The sequence below is a fragment of the Glycine max genome, chromosome 4 (assembly GCF_000004515.6).
Source record: "Glycine max cultivar Williams 82 chromosome 4, Glycine_max_v4.0, whole genome shotgun sequence".
Classification (NCBI taxonomy): Eukaryota; Viridiplantae; Streptophyta; class Magnoliopsida; order Fabales; family Fabaceae; genus Glycine; species Glycine max.
The window spans coordinates 16,363,817-16,382,185 of record NC_016091.4 but is presented as its reverse complement, the minus strand read 5'-3'; the positions used below and the strand labels follow the sequence as shown (position 1 = coordinate 16,382,185).

At 38.3% G+C, this 18,369-nt stretch overlaps 1 pseudogene; it reads right to left on the bottom strand.

The window, feature by feature from the left end:
- Nucleotides 1-7,017: 7,017 nt before the first annotated feature.
- On the bottom strand, nucleotides 7,018-17,389 carry LOC100799742 (pentatricopeptide repeat-containing protein At4g16390, chloroplastic-like; annotated as a pseudogene).
- Between the last annotated feature and the right edge of the window lie 980 nt (nucleotides 17,390-18,369).

Sequence of the window (18,369 nt, the reverse complement as noted above, 5' to 3'; positions counted from 1 at the left end):
AGTATAATTAAGGATGGAGATTTAACTGATGGATTGATGAATATGTCAGAAAATCTATCTGCAGCGATTGTGAATGTAAGTGACAAGTTTAGATTGTCTCTTAACTGCATAATTTCTATAAACTTACAGGCTGGGAGAAGGCTGAAAATGAAGTGACAAGTTTAAAGAAGCAAGTCCAGGCACTAACTCTTAGAAATTCAACACTTGAAGATAGAGTCACCCATCTAGACAATGCACTTAAGGAGTGTGTTAGGCAGCTAAGACAGACAAACAAGGTGTTTATAATCTGGAAAAGAAGGTAATATGGTTCCAAGTATCTATGTTGATTTCTATTTTTTTTCTTTCTTGGAATGAAGGCTGATTAATTTTGCCTAATGTTGACATGACTTGTTTTTGTACTATGTCAGTAGTATATTGCTCTAATTCATATTGATTTATGTAGTCATTTGGACCAAGAGATCATTCAACATTAGACTTGGAACAACATTGCTAGTTACCTCAAACTTGAAGAGAGTGCAATTGATGAATGGACAACCCAGAAGAAAGAAAACCACCAAGGTAGAGGTAGAGGTACTCCCTATGCCTTGCAACTAAATCTGCCACAGAGAAGCAACCAAAAGCCAAAGAAGAGAAAATAAATATTAGAACTTGGCACCAACATAGATATACTTTCCTGAGAGTTAATTTTTGGAAAAACCAAATTGGGTTATTATAGAATAAAAAAACTTGAAACTTTTGGAAAAATTGGTGGTTGAATCTTAAATCCTATTTTTCACCTACTTAGAGGTGTTTTTTGGAAAAATAAGTTGACCAAATCCCCTTTGGAAATTTTCTCAGGGAGTTCTCCTTCAATTTTGAGCGTTTTGACATATTATGGGCCTCAAACAGACATTCCTATCAAAAGTTACAGCCGTTTGAAGTTTACTTGCACAAACCCTAACTAAAGTAAGGTAGTTTGAAGCATGGGGGTTAACTATGGAGTATGGGGGCGGTGAAAAACAGCCAGATAGGGTTTAACTTAACAAAGCTCATTTCAAGAAATTGCAGAGAAGGAATTACCTAACTGAAACTGCAGTGTTGGTGTTAGTGTTGAATGCTGAAGTTGGACTCCAACGAACCCCAGCGATCACGAACCCCGACGGCGGTCACGAACCCCGACAGTAGTCACGAACCCCAGCGACGATGATGGTGTGGAGGAGACCACAGTGATAGGTCTTCGCATCGAGGGAGAAAGAGGCTTTTGTTTCATTTTTGAGACTGAGCTAGTGCGCGGGGGGAGAACCTTCTGGGTTTTAATTTATCTATAACCCAACATCGGTTTTATAAAGAAAATCGTTATTAACATCAACTGGTTAACATCGGTTTTTTAAAAGACCAATGTTAACTAGTTGATGTTAACATCGTTTTTTCAATAACCGATGTTAACATCGGTTTTTAAAAAAGCGATGTTAACATCAGCTTTTAAAAAAGCGATGTTAACTAACTCGACTTATTTAAAAAAATGCCACCGTGCTTCTCTTAACATCGGTTTTTTGAAAAACCGATGTTAATCGTGCGATGTTAAATCTATATTTTGTAGTAGTCACCTCTTGTACTCATTGACTTGTGTGACACCCTCTACCCCATACATATATATACTAATAATAAAATAAATAAGAAATCAAACTTAACTAAAAAATTTTAAAACACATTTAAATACAAGCCTTTCAAGAGGGTAGAAGGCTCACATTCACCTTTCTAACATCATAATAAAACTTGTTCAAATAATTAATAAATTACTTCAGCTCAAAACAAGGTTGTCCAAGACCTCATACAATTAATATAGCAACTTATACCCTAATGTCACATCCTATCAGAGCATTGTGTCCTGAAGTCCTTCAGCACAAGGTTCCTTAAAGCAACTCACCTAGTCATCTGCTCCCCCGAACACAAAGTTCAAGATCATCACAGGATCCAAACACAAATAACAGAGGGAGTGAGTTATCACATTCCTAACTAATAGAGAAAAATAAGACAAAACATATAGGTATAAATATTGTATAACAAAATACAATTCACTTGATCATAACTCACGTTATTTTACCACCCGTCTCATTCGTTTTCACAACATTCATATACTCAATAGTCAAAACACAATATCATCAAATCAATCAATATAGAACAATACACAAGCGTTATGCAACAAATACACTAAGACTCAATCCTATATGCAATGTGGTACCATGTCAGTGAAAAACCTCGTCAGACGCCTAGGAGTACATGACAAGACAAACCACACACTAGCAAGTCAAGTCACTCTCACTAGGTAATATCATAGGGAGACCATTCAGGTTCACAATGTTTTGCGAGAATGCTCCAATCATATGGGATCAACATAGGCTTAAAGGAGCACTCAAACTGGGTGACCCCCAAGGCCTACACTCTGAAGAGTCCATCAGGGCCTCTCCCTCCTGATTCAGGTCCAACCCATAAAACATTTTAGCACATAGACTCTATCTATGAACTGTACAAAATACACGACTCCTTAATTGTTCTCAAATATTTTTAATTCGTCGCCCTTTAAGGGTCTTAGCATTAACTCGTCCCCCTTAAAGGGTCTTAGCATTAACTCGTCGCCCTTAAAGGGAATTAGCATTAACTCGTCACCCTTAAAGGGTCTTATAGTCGTGTGATTGTACGATCCACAGTTTACAACTCAATGCACACAACATCTCAATCACGTGCATACTCAGTTTATCACATACACTCGATCTCAATTACAATGGTATAATCTCAAAATAGCATGTTATCACACCTCATGAATCATATTCACTTTACCTATGAACTATGCAATACACACAACTACTCAATTATTTTCAAAACCATTTTAACTCGTCGTGCTTGTGATTAAACTCATCGGGTTCCCACAATGGATCCCATCATAATACTCGTCACGCAAAACTCGTCGCCCTTAAAGGGTCTTACAGTTGTGTGATTACACAATTTATAGCTCACAACACAATACACATCTCAATATACATGTATTCCACCATTCATCACATGTTTAATTCACTACATACTCACAATTTGAATCATCATTTCATATCCTCTGTTAGGAAGAAGATAATTTGCCATGGAAACCTGTCATAGGAGTAGTTATCATTCTAGAAGTAGTTAATGTAGTGGATAGTAGTAGTTATCATGTAGTGGATAGAAGTAGTTATCATGTAGTAGATAGTAGTAGTTATCATGTAGTGCAATCATTGGCTATAAATAATTCCCTTTGTATTGAATAAAACAGGCAGAAATATATTCACTATTCTTTCCTTCTCGCTTTCTTGCTTTCTTTGTTTAATGGAGATTCCCTTGATCTCGAATACAAGGGCGAGCAACCTAACATTTGGTCTGACCTGCTGGTCTTCAATGGCGGACACCGAACTTTCCGCCGCCTGTGTAGATCGTCTCGAGGCCACCATGGCCAAACTCGCTGTAGCCCAAACTTCCACTGCTGCAGCCCAAACTTCCATGGCTTCCAAACTTGATGCCATTATTTGGATATTGAATACCATGGTACCCAGACAACCCTCTCCATCTTTTGCCTTTGCAAAGTCACCACCCATGCCGCCTCTGCTTCCCAAGATAACCAACACATCTTCTTCCTCTGCTAAGCCACCACCAATAGCAGAAACCATGCCGCCTCCACTTCCTATGGCAACTTCCCACCTTCCCGTTAATAAGCACCACACACTCTCCTCCGACCCCCTCCCGGCCGCAAGTAACCGGTCCCACACAAAGCCCCGCGGAATCCTTCCCTTCAACATCTGCTTCTCCCTTTCTATTGTGTGTGTCACCACGGTCAGGGACACAAATCTCCACCACCCTTTCCTCTTCCTCTTCGCCATTCTTGTTGCTGCCAAAGGGCTCTGTCTCCGCAACCATCTTCAGACACTAATTCCTACACCCACTTTCATTTGGGATCCAGGTTTTATTTTCCGCCCCCAACACCTTGAGGACAAGGTGTTTTTGATGGGCTAGGGAATGTTAGGAAGAAGATGATCTGCCCTGGAAACCTGTCATAGGGGTAGTTATCATGTAATGGATAGAAGTAGTCATCATGTAGTGGATAGTAGTAGTTATCATGTAGTGAAATCATTGGCTATAAATAATTCCCTTTGTATTGAATAAAACAGGCAGAAATATATTCACTATTCTCTCCTTCTCGCTTTCTTGCTTTCTTTGTATAACAGAGATTCCCTTGATCTCGAATACAAGGGCGAGCAACCTACCATCCTCAATATAACAATTTATACAAAAGACTATCACAACCTGGGGACTAAAACCACTCAAATAATATTACACAATTATATCAAAATCATAGGTCAAAATATACAAATATCAAGAGCACAATTTATCAAGCAATTCTCATTAGAACATCAATATTTTATTTATAATCATAAAGGGAAAATTGCAATTTAATAAATATCCCAAAATAAAATCCCAATTTAAACCTCTAATTAAGGATCCCTACACATGTTCTCACTAACCCCCAATTGTGAATAACTCATCCCTTTCCTTTAAGCGGACTCATGTGTCTTCCGACAACGATAGAGACATCTCTAACAAGTTCCTGAGATTCCTCTGGTTGCTCTGATAGGGTTTCCAAACGTTAGAGAGAAAGAGAAGGGATTGAAGCCTCCATTTATAGTATCTTAATGCGATTCCTTTTTCTCCCTCCACGAATATTATCTTGCAAATCCCAACGATGAAAGTGTGTGAAATTTAATTTCGAACAACATATCCGAATGGTTAACGAATTAGGGATCATAGTTTTACTGAGACAATTTTGGGTTTCTGCGGGAAAATAAAAGACTACATTGCGAAGGGTTTTGCTCTAAGCTCAGATATGATTTTGAAATTCCCAATGGTGAGCATGCTCGGAATTGTATTGCGAACCTGGTGCTTAAATTTCACAACGATCCAATGGTGAATGAGTATGAGATTGTCATTTTTCTGAGACATGTTTGATGGTCTGCGGGAAAAGAGAGGTTAAGAAGGGAAAACGAAATTGAGAGACGGAGGAGGAGGCTGAGGAGTTAGTTTGAAAACTGACCTAGCATTTTTCTATTTATAGCTAGGGGTATTCATGACCTATTATTTACTTTATTTATTTGTTTTTATTATTTTATAAAAAAACTCTATTTTATTCTCCATCAAATGAATAATAAAATACCTTTTTTATTTTCTCTCAAACCATTATTTTAATTAATAAAGTTATTTCCCCTTATTTATTTAATTATAAAACCTCATCATTTTTTTTTCTAAAACTTTATTTATTTACAAATAACAATCCCTTTTAAATTAGTTTACGAAAATTGGGATGTTACAACTTGCACATGATAAGTCTTGATTCCTTCTAGATTATCACACTTGAACTTCACTCCAAGAATACCTTTAATTTTAAAGGCATCCCTTAAGATTCTCGTAACTCCAACGAATATTCCATGTCATCAATAGTCAGCTTCTCAATAGGAATTTATAAGCTACTTAACAAAGAATAAATGTCAGCAGCTTGAGGGTGCGTCCTATCTTGTAGAAAGAACTGTTGAACAATTCCCCCCTGTTCAATCCAATTATAACCTAGAATTTTCTTTAATTCGCTTTCTTTGATTTCTATCCTAATTGTCTTTACATTGTCCCATAAATATTCACTGACATCTTTGAAGGAACCTTGAATAAATAAAGGAACCTTGTTCCCTCAGTAACGGGCAAAGAAGGAGGTTGTAGATGTAGGTTAGTAAAGTATCATATGTACTAAACACTGACATATAAAGTGATTCCTGTTCGTGGACATCTTTGATTAGAGGTTATGCAAGAAATGGTATGGGTTATAAAGCACTTGGAGTGTTTAAACAAATGATCAAGCATCAAGTTAGACCCTATCAATTTACACTCAGTACTTGCCTCTTTGCTTGTGCCACTATTGCTTCATCGAAACATGGTAGACAAATACATGCTTTTTTGGTGCTGAATAACATCAAACCAAATACTATTATCGTTTGTGCTATTGTTAACATGTATTCAAAATGTGGAAGCTTGGAAACTACCAGGCGAGTCTTTAATTTCATTCGAAATAAGCAGGATGTAGTGTTGTGGAACATGATGATATTGGCACTGGCTCACTATGGGTATGGTATAGAAGAAATTATGATGCTATATAATATACTAAAAATAGGAGTGAAGCTAAATAAGGGAACTTTTGGTGGCATTCTAAATGCTCGTTGTCATTATGGTCTTGTTTAGGAAGGGCTTCAGTTATTCAAGTCCATGACTAGTGAGCATGGTGTCATCCCTAACTAAGAACACTATACACGCTTAGCTAATCTTTGGGGTCAAGCTAGATGTTTTAATGAATGAGTGAAAGATCTGCAAATGATGGATTGTAAGCTAGGTAACCATGTTTGTAATTCTTCGATTGGTGTATGTCAAATGCATGAAAATATAGATCATGGGGCAGAGGTAGCTGTTTTCCTTATTAAATTGCAGCCACAATCTTTTGCTGCCTACGAATTACTTTCAAGGACATATGCTGCACTTGGGAAATGGGAATTGGTTGAGAAAATAAGACATATTTTGGATGAGAGACAGGGGAGGAAAAGGTTAGTCTATTAGTTGGATTGAAATTGGTATCAAATCCTTGGAAACAATGTCCCATTTGCACACTTGCTATAACACAATGCACATTTCTAGCTCGTAGTGTCTAATACTAGTATTAGATAAAAAAAAATTCATGTTATTTAAAATAAACATGAACAGTCACAAACCAAAAAATTTCTAGTTATTTACATACCAAAAAAAAAATGTTCGCATAATAAGTTTCAGTTGCCTTTGTGGCTCTTTGCTCATTCTAATATCAATAGAGTTCTTCAATATCAATACTACAATATTCGTCCTAGGAGTAACAATCTAGAAGGACTAGAAAATAATATTAAATTAAGAATAGAAAATAAAATTAAAATCATATGTTCATACTTGTATTCTTCACACGAAGTTCTGTACAATCATATACAGTCCAAAATTTCTGCAAAGCAAATAGGAAAATGTCAAAAACATTAGCATGGCACATCATTTCTCAAATAATATTATCGATAATTAGGGTCATTGTTCGAACACCTAAAACCATAGAGTTCAAAGTTGAAATCAGCAATTGAACCCCTAGACTCCAGCCATGATTTCGCTGCAGCCTTTGTAGCCAAAAACCAACTAGCCTTAGCCTCATGAAATGGAGCATTGAGTTCCTTCAAATGTGATTCAAATATACCAGCTAAGAATTTTTCTAAATACTTATGTTTTCCTTTCCCCGTATTAATTCCAAGTAGTAGAGGAAGGTCTTCCCTTGATTCCAATGCCTTGGACAAGTCATTAATCCAAACATGTAATGCAGTCATAGCAGCTCCAACTAAGAGTTCTTTCAGATGCAAAGACCACTGAGTTTGGGATTTGGAATAGATATTTTTATATATCTCAAGCATCAGTCCTAAATCCAAAAGGTCACATGCTCTTTCAGGCACATTCAGTTTGATACAAAGATCAATGAGACAATTGCATAAAGGCATCTTTACTTTAGCATCAATTGAATTAAGAAATTCTGAGACTTCATTTCTAAAATCCCCATCACCCTCCTCTTCCACCAAATATTTTACCATAGAACCAAGATTTATGTTAGCCTTTTCAATGCAATCTATTAGCTTACCAAGCTCTTCTTTTGGTGTTTGACTTAGAACATTTAGAAGAGAATAATAGAAGTGATCATTTGGAACAATGCCCAATTCCAGAAGTTGCTTAAATACCTTCACAACATCATCAGTTCACCTAGCTTTTGCATAGCAATGGACAAGTGATGTCAGAACAGAAATAGTAGGTTGAAATCCATATTGGATCATTTCATTCAACATCCCTTCCACCTTTGAAACTTTCCCACTACGAGAATAAATAGCAATCAAGGATGCAAATGTCCAACTGTCAGCTCTATCTATGTGGCCCATATCAGCATACATAGCTAAAAACTTGTTATAAAGATTTTTTTTATAAGCAAAGATAGATATTTATATATAGATAAATGAGTACCAGAGGTACTGAATTACATATGATTTGATGGCCGTGCAATTGGTTTCGAAGAAGACTAAATAGAGTCTAAAAAGGAACCAAAAGCAGGCTGCACCATGGTAGAAAACTATTGCTGATCTATATGTCCATTCTTTACTAATACAAAAACCCTTCTCTAAGGTTGCTAGACCAGTGATTAAAATATGTTGAGAAGTCCTTCTCCAAATTCAATAGCCATGTCCACAATAGGAAGACTGCCTCGTCAATCAGTTTGTTTCTCTCGAAGGAGTCATTGGAGAAGATCAACTTATTCCTCTGCTGCCAAATAGTCCAAGTTACAGCCAACCACCAGCATTTCCATCTAGTAGTCCTTATTCCATCAACAATTTTCAAACCATGTTGGAGGAAATGCTGCCTTGGGTCTTTCAGGAAAGCTCCAGTAGTGTTCACCCCATGATGATGTTTCCCACTAAATAGGGATGATTTTGCTGCAATGGAAAAACAAGTTCCCTGCTTCCTCTTCCATGTTTCTGCAAAATGGACAACTCCTATCCATGACCTCTATTTGTCTCCTGTGTAAATTTACTTTAGTAGGCAACCTATCTCTAAGTAGCCTCCAAGCAAATACTGCAAATTTGAGTGGCACCTTTAGCTTCCACAACTCCTCAAAAGCCCTATCTTGTGTCCCCTTAACTTCTGCCCCCTCATTAGATTGTAAGCATTCTGTGTCATATATTGCCCACTTTGGTCTGCCATCCACACCCACTCATCCCTTCTATTCATCTGGATAGTCTTCCTCTCGATATCTCTTAGGAAATTAGTAGCCATTGGTATCTCATTATCAAACAATGTCCTCCTCCATGATAAGTTCCATTCCCACTTCTCATCCTTATATCCACCCATCTTTTGGATTAATTGGTTCTGTTGACACAAGATTAGATACAATCTAGGGTACTTTGTTACCAATGATACCACTCCATCTATCCACTCATCCTCCTAGAATAATCCTATCTCCACTCCCCACCCTCCACTGTATCCCTTTTTTGAACTCCTCGCCCTGTTGTGAATTTTGAAAAGCCATCTTTAGCTCCCTCCACCATATTGACTCTTTGTTACCCCTAGGTGCTTCATCCAGTCCCCTCCACCCACCATATTTAGACTCCAAGACCCTTGCCCACAACTGTCCTTCATGCTAAAATAGATTCCACCTCCGCTTGCCAAGTAGGGCAAGATTGAAAGTGTTTATATCCTTCATGCCCAGTCCCCCCCTTTTCTTTTGGTAAGCAAACTATGTCCCACTTAACCCACGCAATCTTATTTTTATCTGGCCCTCCTCCCCATAGAAATCTACGTTGCAAGCTGACTAACTTGTCGGCCACCTTCTTAGGTATCTTGAAAAAAGACAAAAAGTAAATGGGAATAGAATTTAGGACTGAATGGATAAGAGCCACTCTCCCCCCAAAAGACAAGTGTCTTTGCCTTCCACTTAGTTAATGCTCTCTCGCACTTTTTTATAATAGGATCCCACATCTGACCCCACCTCAGATTTGCCCCAATAGGTATTCCTAGGTAGACAAATGGAATGGACAACAGACTACAATTCAAACAACCGGCTGCTTCAGACTTCCATCTCTCTGGCATACCAATGGCACCAAAACAACTTTTTGCAAAATTAATCTTGAGGCCTGATGCAAGTTTGAATGTCCTCAAAATTGCTTTAATAGCCCTAACATTCTCCTTTGATGCCTCTCAAAAAAATATTGTGTCATCTGCATACTGAAGGATGCTTATATCAACACTATTTGCTCCCATTGAGAATCCCCAGAATAAATTTCTCTTAACAGCCTTTCTCACCAGTTCATTCAGTGCCTCCCCCACAATATTGAAGAGGAAGGGTGCTAATGGGTCCCCTTGCCGAAGGCCTCTCTGTGGTGAGAACTCAGTCGAGGGGCTACCATTTACCAGTACCGAGATAGATGTGGATTTTAAACATCCCACGATCCACTGGATCCATTTGGCACAGAAGCCCAGTCTTCTTAGCATATAGACCAGGAAATCCCATGAGACCGAGTCATATGCCTTCTCATAATCCACTTTGAAAACTAGACACGGCTTTTGACTTATTTTGGCCTCTTCCACCACCTCATTTTCTATCAATGTACTTTGTAGCAGATGCCTACCCTCTATAAATGTGGATTGTCTTTCATCTATTATGAGTGGCACAATCTTCTTCAATCTGTTGGCCAACAACTTGGCTACTATCTTGTACATGCATCCAATGAGTGATACTGGTCTGTACTCATCCAAAGATTATGGGTTGGTCACCTTAGGGATTAAGACAACGAAAGATGCATTACATCCCCTTGGAAAAATTCCATTGACATATAATTCATCCAAGAACTGTAGAACATCAGGTTTTACTAAGTGCCAGAATCTCTTGATGAATTTGAAATTAATTCCATTTGGGCCCGAGATTTTCTCACTCCCACATCCCCAAACTGCATCCTTTATCTCCTCCTCAAGAAATCTCCTTGTTAGCATGTCATTGTGCTGCTGACCAATAGTCTAAAAGTAGATACCATCTAGGTGGGGTCTATTCTAGTCCTTTTCTTGGAATCTATGTAAGAAAAATAGTCGGGCTGCCTCTTTTACTCTCGTCGGTTCTTTAATCCATTCTCCATCAATCCATACTCCATGCAAAAAGTTACCTTTGCGTCTTGCATTCACCATCAAATGGAAGTATCAGGAGTTGCAATCACATTCTTTTACCCATCTGGCTCTCGCCTTTTGTCGTAGTAAAGATTTGTGAGACTGTGCAGTTGCCCACAAATCTTCTTGAAGCTGTTTCCGGATTAGCACCTCCTTAGGAGAAAGCTTTCTATGTATTATGCTCACTTCTAGTCGATTTAGCTCTCCCTCAATCTTCTTGTATCTCTTAAAAGTATCACCGAACTGGTCTCTATTCCATATCTTCAACCTTGCTTTCAATCTCTTTATTTTTTCTTTGAGCACATACCCACCCCAACCCCTTTGCTGGTGGGTCCGCCAACACTCCTGCATAATTGAGCTGAAGGATTTGTCCATAAGCTAGTAATCAAGGATCCAAAATGGCTTAGGACCCCAGTCTACAAACTTGGACCTAAGCAAAACTGGGCAGTGGTCAGAAAAGTTCCTATCTAGTGGTTGTTGTGTGCTTCCAGGCCATTTTGTGAGCCAGTCTGGAGATACAAAGAATCGGTCCAGCTTGCTCTTTGCAGCTCCATTGGGTCGAAACCACATGAATTTTCTTCCTACTCATGGCGCTTCCTCCACCTCTAGCTCCTTAATCCATTCATTAAACTCTTTTATATTACTCTCTTTTATCCCCCTTTGGCAAAATCCTACCCTCTCTGTAGGATTCCTGATGTTGTTGAAATCCCCCAAAATACACCATCAACCCCCTTGGTTTGCTGCTTTCAGTTGTTTGATTGCATCCCATAGGATTCTTTTGTTCTGTATGTCACATGGTGAGTATACGGTCATAATATTAACCTGCACTGCCTCTTTAACCCACTGCCCAGTCAGCCAAATGAACCCATTTTTGGTAGCCTTCCTTTCTAATTTCAATTTTTTTATCACACCACATGCATAGAAGTCCCCCAGCTGAGTTAATTGCCAGCTGCATCTCCCAGGACACTACTGGATCCCTCCATATTGCTTGGCACAGTGATTTCTCTATTGTCTCCTTCTTGGTTTCTTGGATGCATATCATGTCTATGCTTTCTTTTTTAATTAATCTCCTTATTGATACCCATTTCACCCCTCTCCCTAGCCCCCTCACATTGTATGTGATAATATTCATAATATATAACTCGTATTCTCTACTTTCTCAGCCTCTTTCCTATCTCTCTCCTCCACTGCCATAAATTTCTCCACCATCCTCCCCTGATCTTCCACTACAATTGCCCCCAACTGATTTGCTAATTCCCAAATGAATGTTGCTCCTTTCTTGCAGTTTTCTCTTGAACGTGTCTGCTCCCCTGTATCTTGGTTCTCTGTTTTTCCACTAGGACCATTCATTTGTTGCTTTTGTGAGAACTCCTCATTACTGACCTTACGATGTTGCTACATTAAGAGATTGGTATTTTGTTGTTGTTGGTAGGTTATTTTTTGTGGTAGTGGGCCAGAGCCTTGGGCTTCTGGACTTCCCTTGCCCTCCTTCAATTGCTTGTGACACCTCCTGGTTCGGGAATACACCTTCCAGGAGGTGGTTGTGTCTAAACAATGACTTTATGGGTTGACAGCCTGGTGTGTTGGGCTTTTAAGGAGGTGTGTATAGTAGGGCCCGTGTCATTTGAATTAACCTTTTCCACCTTATCCTCCTGTGACCCCCTCTGCATCCCACTGCCATCTTCTGCCACCTGCCCACACCTACCCACTGACCCACTTTCTTCTTCAGTGCATATCTCCTCGTCTGCAATCCCTTTACCCTTCCCGACATCCTCTGTGCTTCTGTGTTTCCTTACCTCGTATGGTAAGAGAGAACCTCTCCCACTCGACTGTCCCACTACCTGTTTTGCATTGTTTCCCCCCTTGGCCTCGACTGGGACTCCTTTGTGGCATTCCTGCTGTATCCGTGGGAAGTTTCCTTTACCCGTTGGGTCATGCTGGGTAAAGGCGATCCGTGACCGTCGGCTCCCTCGCTATGTGTGGTCGAACCCGTCCGTCGTGGAACGATGGTGTTTGGATACGCCTCGTTGTCCCATGCAACACTCTCGTATATCTGCTCCTGTGTTTTCTCTGAGGTTGGAGACACCATAAAGCTTCTGTCGAAATCTATTTCTTCCGACGATGACGTCCCGCTCCTTCTCCTTGTCTGCCACATATCAATGTTTGGGCCCCTTTCTTCCAATATTCAAACTTCATACACCTCTGAGCCGATATTCACATTGACAGTGTGCTGGATAGATGGCTTCCATGGTGTCTTGAGAAGCACCTGTGCTCTATCCAGCCACCTTTGTTCCTCCGCATCCTCATCAATCTCCACTAACTCCCCCATTACCCCCACTATCGTCTTAATGGACGATGCTTCCCAAGCTAGGACCGGGATTCCCCAACATTGGACCTAGGCCATTCGATAGCCCAGATGCATACTCGGCGACCACTTCTGCAACGAATAGAACAAGGGGAGCGTATCATGGCACTCTTCATTCATTATTTGTTCAGCTCTTTACTCATCCAGTTCGAGTAGCAGGACCATGTCATCCCTCAGATATTTGGTTGAAATATCCATTCCATAATCCCACCTTGTCGAAACTTGCTGGGTTCGACAGCCTCCCGACCCACGCGTTGCTAAGCCACTTCAGCATTTCCTCGGTGGGCTCAAGTTATACTGACGATAGCCCACCTTCGCCACTATGTACTCTATTTCTCTTCCCTGCCACCACCTCCGCGTAAGATGTTTGTTTTGTTCTTTCACCTCTTTGAATATGGCAATGTTCTTCTCTCTTCTTCCTGTACCCTTGCTCCTATCTTTTCTCTTCGAACTTCAACTGTCCTCCCCTCAGTCTTCTTTAGCGTGGGAGATTAACGTAGAGCTTTAGTCCTCTGATTATGACACTGTCCAGTTGCCTCTCGAGTAGGTGTTCATCTTCTACACCTATGAATCTTACAAAACCATACCTCCTGCCATTCCTGTTTCTTTGTTTGGATATGAATACCTCCTTGACATCTCCCCACTTCTTGAATTGTTTCCATAAATCTGTCTCGGTTACTTTGTCGGAAAATCGAGTAAAATAAAATGAGGTTATCTCAGTTCGATCCCTCCAATTAACTCAAACGTAGTGTTGTCCATTCCTATTCCATGGCTAGTTCTGATGGGGATCCCCTCTCACTCTCTCAATGCCTCTCTTTTTCCTCTCTTTGTTACTCCTAACTCTCTCCCACCCCTCTCAGGCTCTCTCTCTCTCTCTAGGGAGCTAGTCTTTTTTGTACATAGCTTGTTATAAAGATATGCAGTCATATCTATTCCATTCTCCTTCATTTCCTTATAAAAACCAAGACCATCTTCACTATAATGTGGTATGGTATAGACTTCCACAAGACATGTATATGTTATAAAATCTAGTGAAACTCCATTACTTCTCATCTCTTTATATATAGCCTTGGCCTGTTGGTGCTTCTTAGCTTTCAACATGGCACCCAACAGAGAGTTATATGTCACCACATTAGGCTTCACACCAAGAACTTTCATTTCTTGGTAGATTTTCAAGCATCTATCATAGTTTCCTGCCATGCTATACATCTTAATCAATGCTAACAATGCTGCTACACCAAGGCACCATTTCTCTACTATTGCACAATCATATAGGCTTACAACCTTGTCAACATTATTTGAAAGTCCATAAGCATATACCATGGCAGAGCATGTGATGCCATCAGGTTCATACCCAAAACCAAACATCTTTTCAAACAACTCCATAGGCTTATTAGCACAGTTAACCATAGTTGAAAATGTAAAGTTATTTGGTTTTACCCCTCTTTGAAGCATTTCATCGAACAACTTCTCTGCTCCTTCAAAATCCCTAGACTTCCTAAACAAATTCAGGGTTACATTGTAAAGAATCAACTCCTTATCTATAGTGAAATTAATCTTGATTAATCACTATGATGGTAATGAAATTTGAAAACTTGAGGAAGCCACCCGATTTGTCTACCACTTGAGTTCTTCCCCTTCCAACAAGAACCAAGGACTGTAACATGCCCTCTTTTCATCATTAATTAAGGCATTTGTAATCTAATTACACAAACTAATAAAAATAGATAAATAAGTCAATTTTATTGTTTTATTTTAAATGTTATTAATGTATCAATTTTGTCCTTATTAATTATCATTAACTTATTATAAATCATGTGAAAACATAAAAGTTAAAAATATTATAGTAATTAATTAGAAAAATTGAAAAATAAATAAATACTTCAAAAAAATTATAAAATATGTTATAAAAAAATTTCAATTCCTTCTAAATGGTTCCTTATATTAAAGACCCGAGAGAGTAGTATTTTCACTATTTTGTATTGAGATATAGTTGATCTTATTAATCTTTAATCATTAGAATTTTTTTTATATCTTTCATTTTCTTTACTTCTTTTCCACTCAGAGCAGTGTTATTTACATATAGGGTTTTTGCCTATAATCTTCTTAGACATTATTAAATAACATCATGTATGTAACACGTGATCACATCATATATAATAAGCTTTTCTCAATCCCACAAACAACACATCATATCACATATGTCTGGAGTTATTTTGGGCCTCACGATCCACAGGAACTACTTAATTGCCTTTCTCATCATTTACTAACATATAAGGCATTTCATGCCAATAGATATGCATCTATGACTTATTTTACATATTTTTATGCTTACTGAATTGGGTGTCATTGTGTCTAGTGTTTACATATTCTTACGCTCAGTCAAATGGACCCTAACAAAGCACTTGATTCAGGTTTTTGTTATCATGCCACCCCACAGGACTATGTTAATCTCCTATGTGCTTTGAAGTACACACAAAAGCAAATCCTAACCATTACTAGATCAACATCTTACAATTGTGTAAGACAATCGTTTGATCTTAATTACCCTTGATTTATAGCTTTGTACAACAACAAAAGAAGACCAATTGTTCACAAGTTTAGGAGGACAATGACCAATGTTGGAAGTGGTATTGCCACATATAGAGCCAAGGTGACAACCTAAGGGCTCTGTGGTGATATTGTCACCTGATAGATTACCATTCAGATATAAAAATATAATCAATTTTATATTTGAACTTATTTATTATTTGTTAGAAAACAATAACGTACACAATATCACTTTTGGCTTATGGAATGATATTACATAGGATAACCACCCTCTTTTTTAATTCATTCTTTCAATTTTTTTAAGAAAAATAAATCCATACTTTCTAATTATAAAAATGACAATTAAATAAATCACGATTTTTATGTTTTTTATGTTAAAAGAAATTACTTAGCATAAAGTACAAAAAGAGCTGTAGACATTGGAGAGGGAGAGAAAGGAGTAGATCGAGTAGAAACAAAGAGAGATTAAGAGCAGGAAAGAAAACTTTTATTTCTAAAACATCCACCATTAATTCAGCTTAATATATTTGGTTACATTTGGGCGTGGCAGTGACAAGTGGTACCTAGTGTTGGGTTTATCCACATGGTTTGCATGCATGTATATGCTCGATCAACATCATGGCTAGACTTGACTAAGCCAATGGTGGTCCTAAACTTTGGAAACTGATGATGAACTTTGGGCATCCAAGGGGGTCAGTGTACATATGTGTGTGCCCCTATTTATGCAAGCATTAATAATGCCCTATGAAAGGGACTAGTAAGAGCCATGGGGGGAAATTATAGGTGGTGCCAAACCTATCTAACTGTACTATCCCTAACAAGTAGAAGACACAAGGCACAAACTTGCACATGTGGACACGTGCAAAGCATCCACCATATGGTATGAAGAAGACACTATAGACTATACGGTGGTCCTTTGCCTCATCAGTGTAAAATGGAAGTTGCACTAGCTAGTTTGAAGATTTTTATTTAATTAACAAAGCAAGACAACATATATAATAAATAACAGAAACCGTATTATCCATGGCCAAAAAAATTACAAGCATAAGAAGATATCTGACTTATATGTGATGGTCCTTAAACAAGCTTATTCTTGTGGTATTTCCCTCCTTCTTCTTATTGTGCACTTGTGTCCATAGCACATGCACAAATGAAAAATATACTTTGTTGCATTGTGCTTGAGTGTATATTGTTTTACTGCATGTTCTGGTTATTTCCACTATTGATTGCAGATTATATATGTTCTTGAGAATCAATTAACTCTTATCACGTTACCAATGTAATCAAGTTGACCATTTTCTATACTATAGCACTGCACCACCGTACTCCTTCTGGTTGTTAGTCATCATCTTCTGAGGTATGTATTTATTTGTGACACTCCTGTGCTTATTACATGCTTGTTGATACATGAGTATTGTTTTATATTAGTAGTTACGTCCATTGTGAGCGAACCTTAGTTTCCTGTTTAAGATTCAATACATTGATTAATACGGACAGTTTGGATTAATCGATGTATTGAGTCTTGAATTGTCCGTTTGGATAGTTTGGGAAGACTTATTTTTATAGTTGATTCATACATATAGGTAAATTCTCTTTTCTAAGGTTTGAAGAAATTTTGGTATAGTGCATTTCACTTTGTTCTTCGAGTGCATACTCGACTGCAGTGGCTCTAGCACATGTCATCGCTTTCATGTTGTGTTCCTGGAGATCAATGCGAAATGCTACGAAAATTTCATCAAATCTCATAAAAGAGAGTAAACCTTTACGTATGAATCTACTATAAAAATGTCTTCCTGAATGGGATAGGGCCATACCTTTAAAGAAAAAAGTGAGGTTATCATGCATCATAGATAACTTAATGAAGTGTAACAACAAAGGGGAAACATGGATCGAAGTTGATGAAAGCATCATGCATCAATGAGGAATATCAGCACGGGGTTGAACAATTCTTATAATTTACTGAACAAAATGCACAAAGTTTAGGGGGAAATTTTTTTGTCCATGTGTTAAATGTGTGAACGGGAGACGCCACTCAGTAAACGAAATAAGATCACATCTTAATTGTGACGGGATCATTCCGAATTACAAAAAATGGATATGGCATGGGGAATTGCCAGACATGCCAACAGTTTGTCGCACTGACTCGATTCATGAAGACATCGGAGATCGTATAGAAGACATGATTTGCGATCTTGGACAAGACTCTTTTCAACAAGCACATGCACATTTGTATTACAAAATAGAAAGTGATTCGTGGAAGCCATTGTGATCAAGGTCGTACCCGAATCAAATAAACATTAAAATGCAGTAACTAGGAAGTGATCCTAGGTCGTTTCCCAACGAGCAATGATAAACCAATTGTTCATAACAGATAGTAGGAAACGAATTGGGGGGGGGGGGGGTTGTTTGCTTTTGTAAATTAAACAACGAAAAGATGTGAATTATAAAATATCAAAATTAAAACACGTTGTTTCCCCTTGATTCACAAGCAAGTCTCTTATCCTAGGTTATGAGACTTTATCCTTTATCAGTTCAACCACTTAATCCAACCCTAAATTAAATTACTAAGCGAAATTTAACATAAGGCATTCATTATGTGATTAAGCAACACATACACCAATTAATCATAAACGATCATTAAGCATGAACGTTAATTAAGCGCA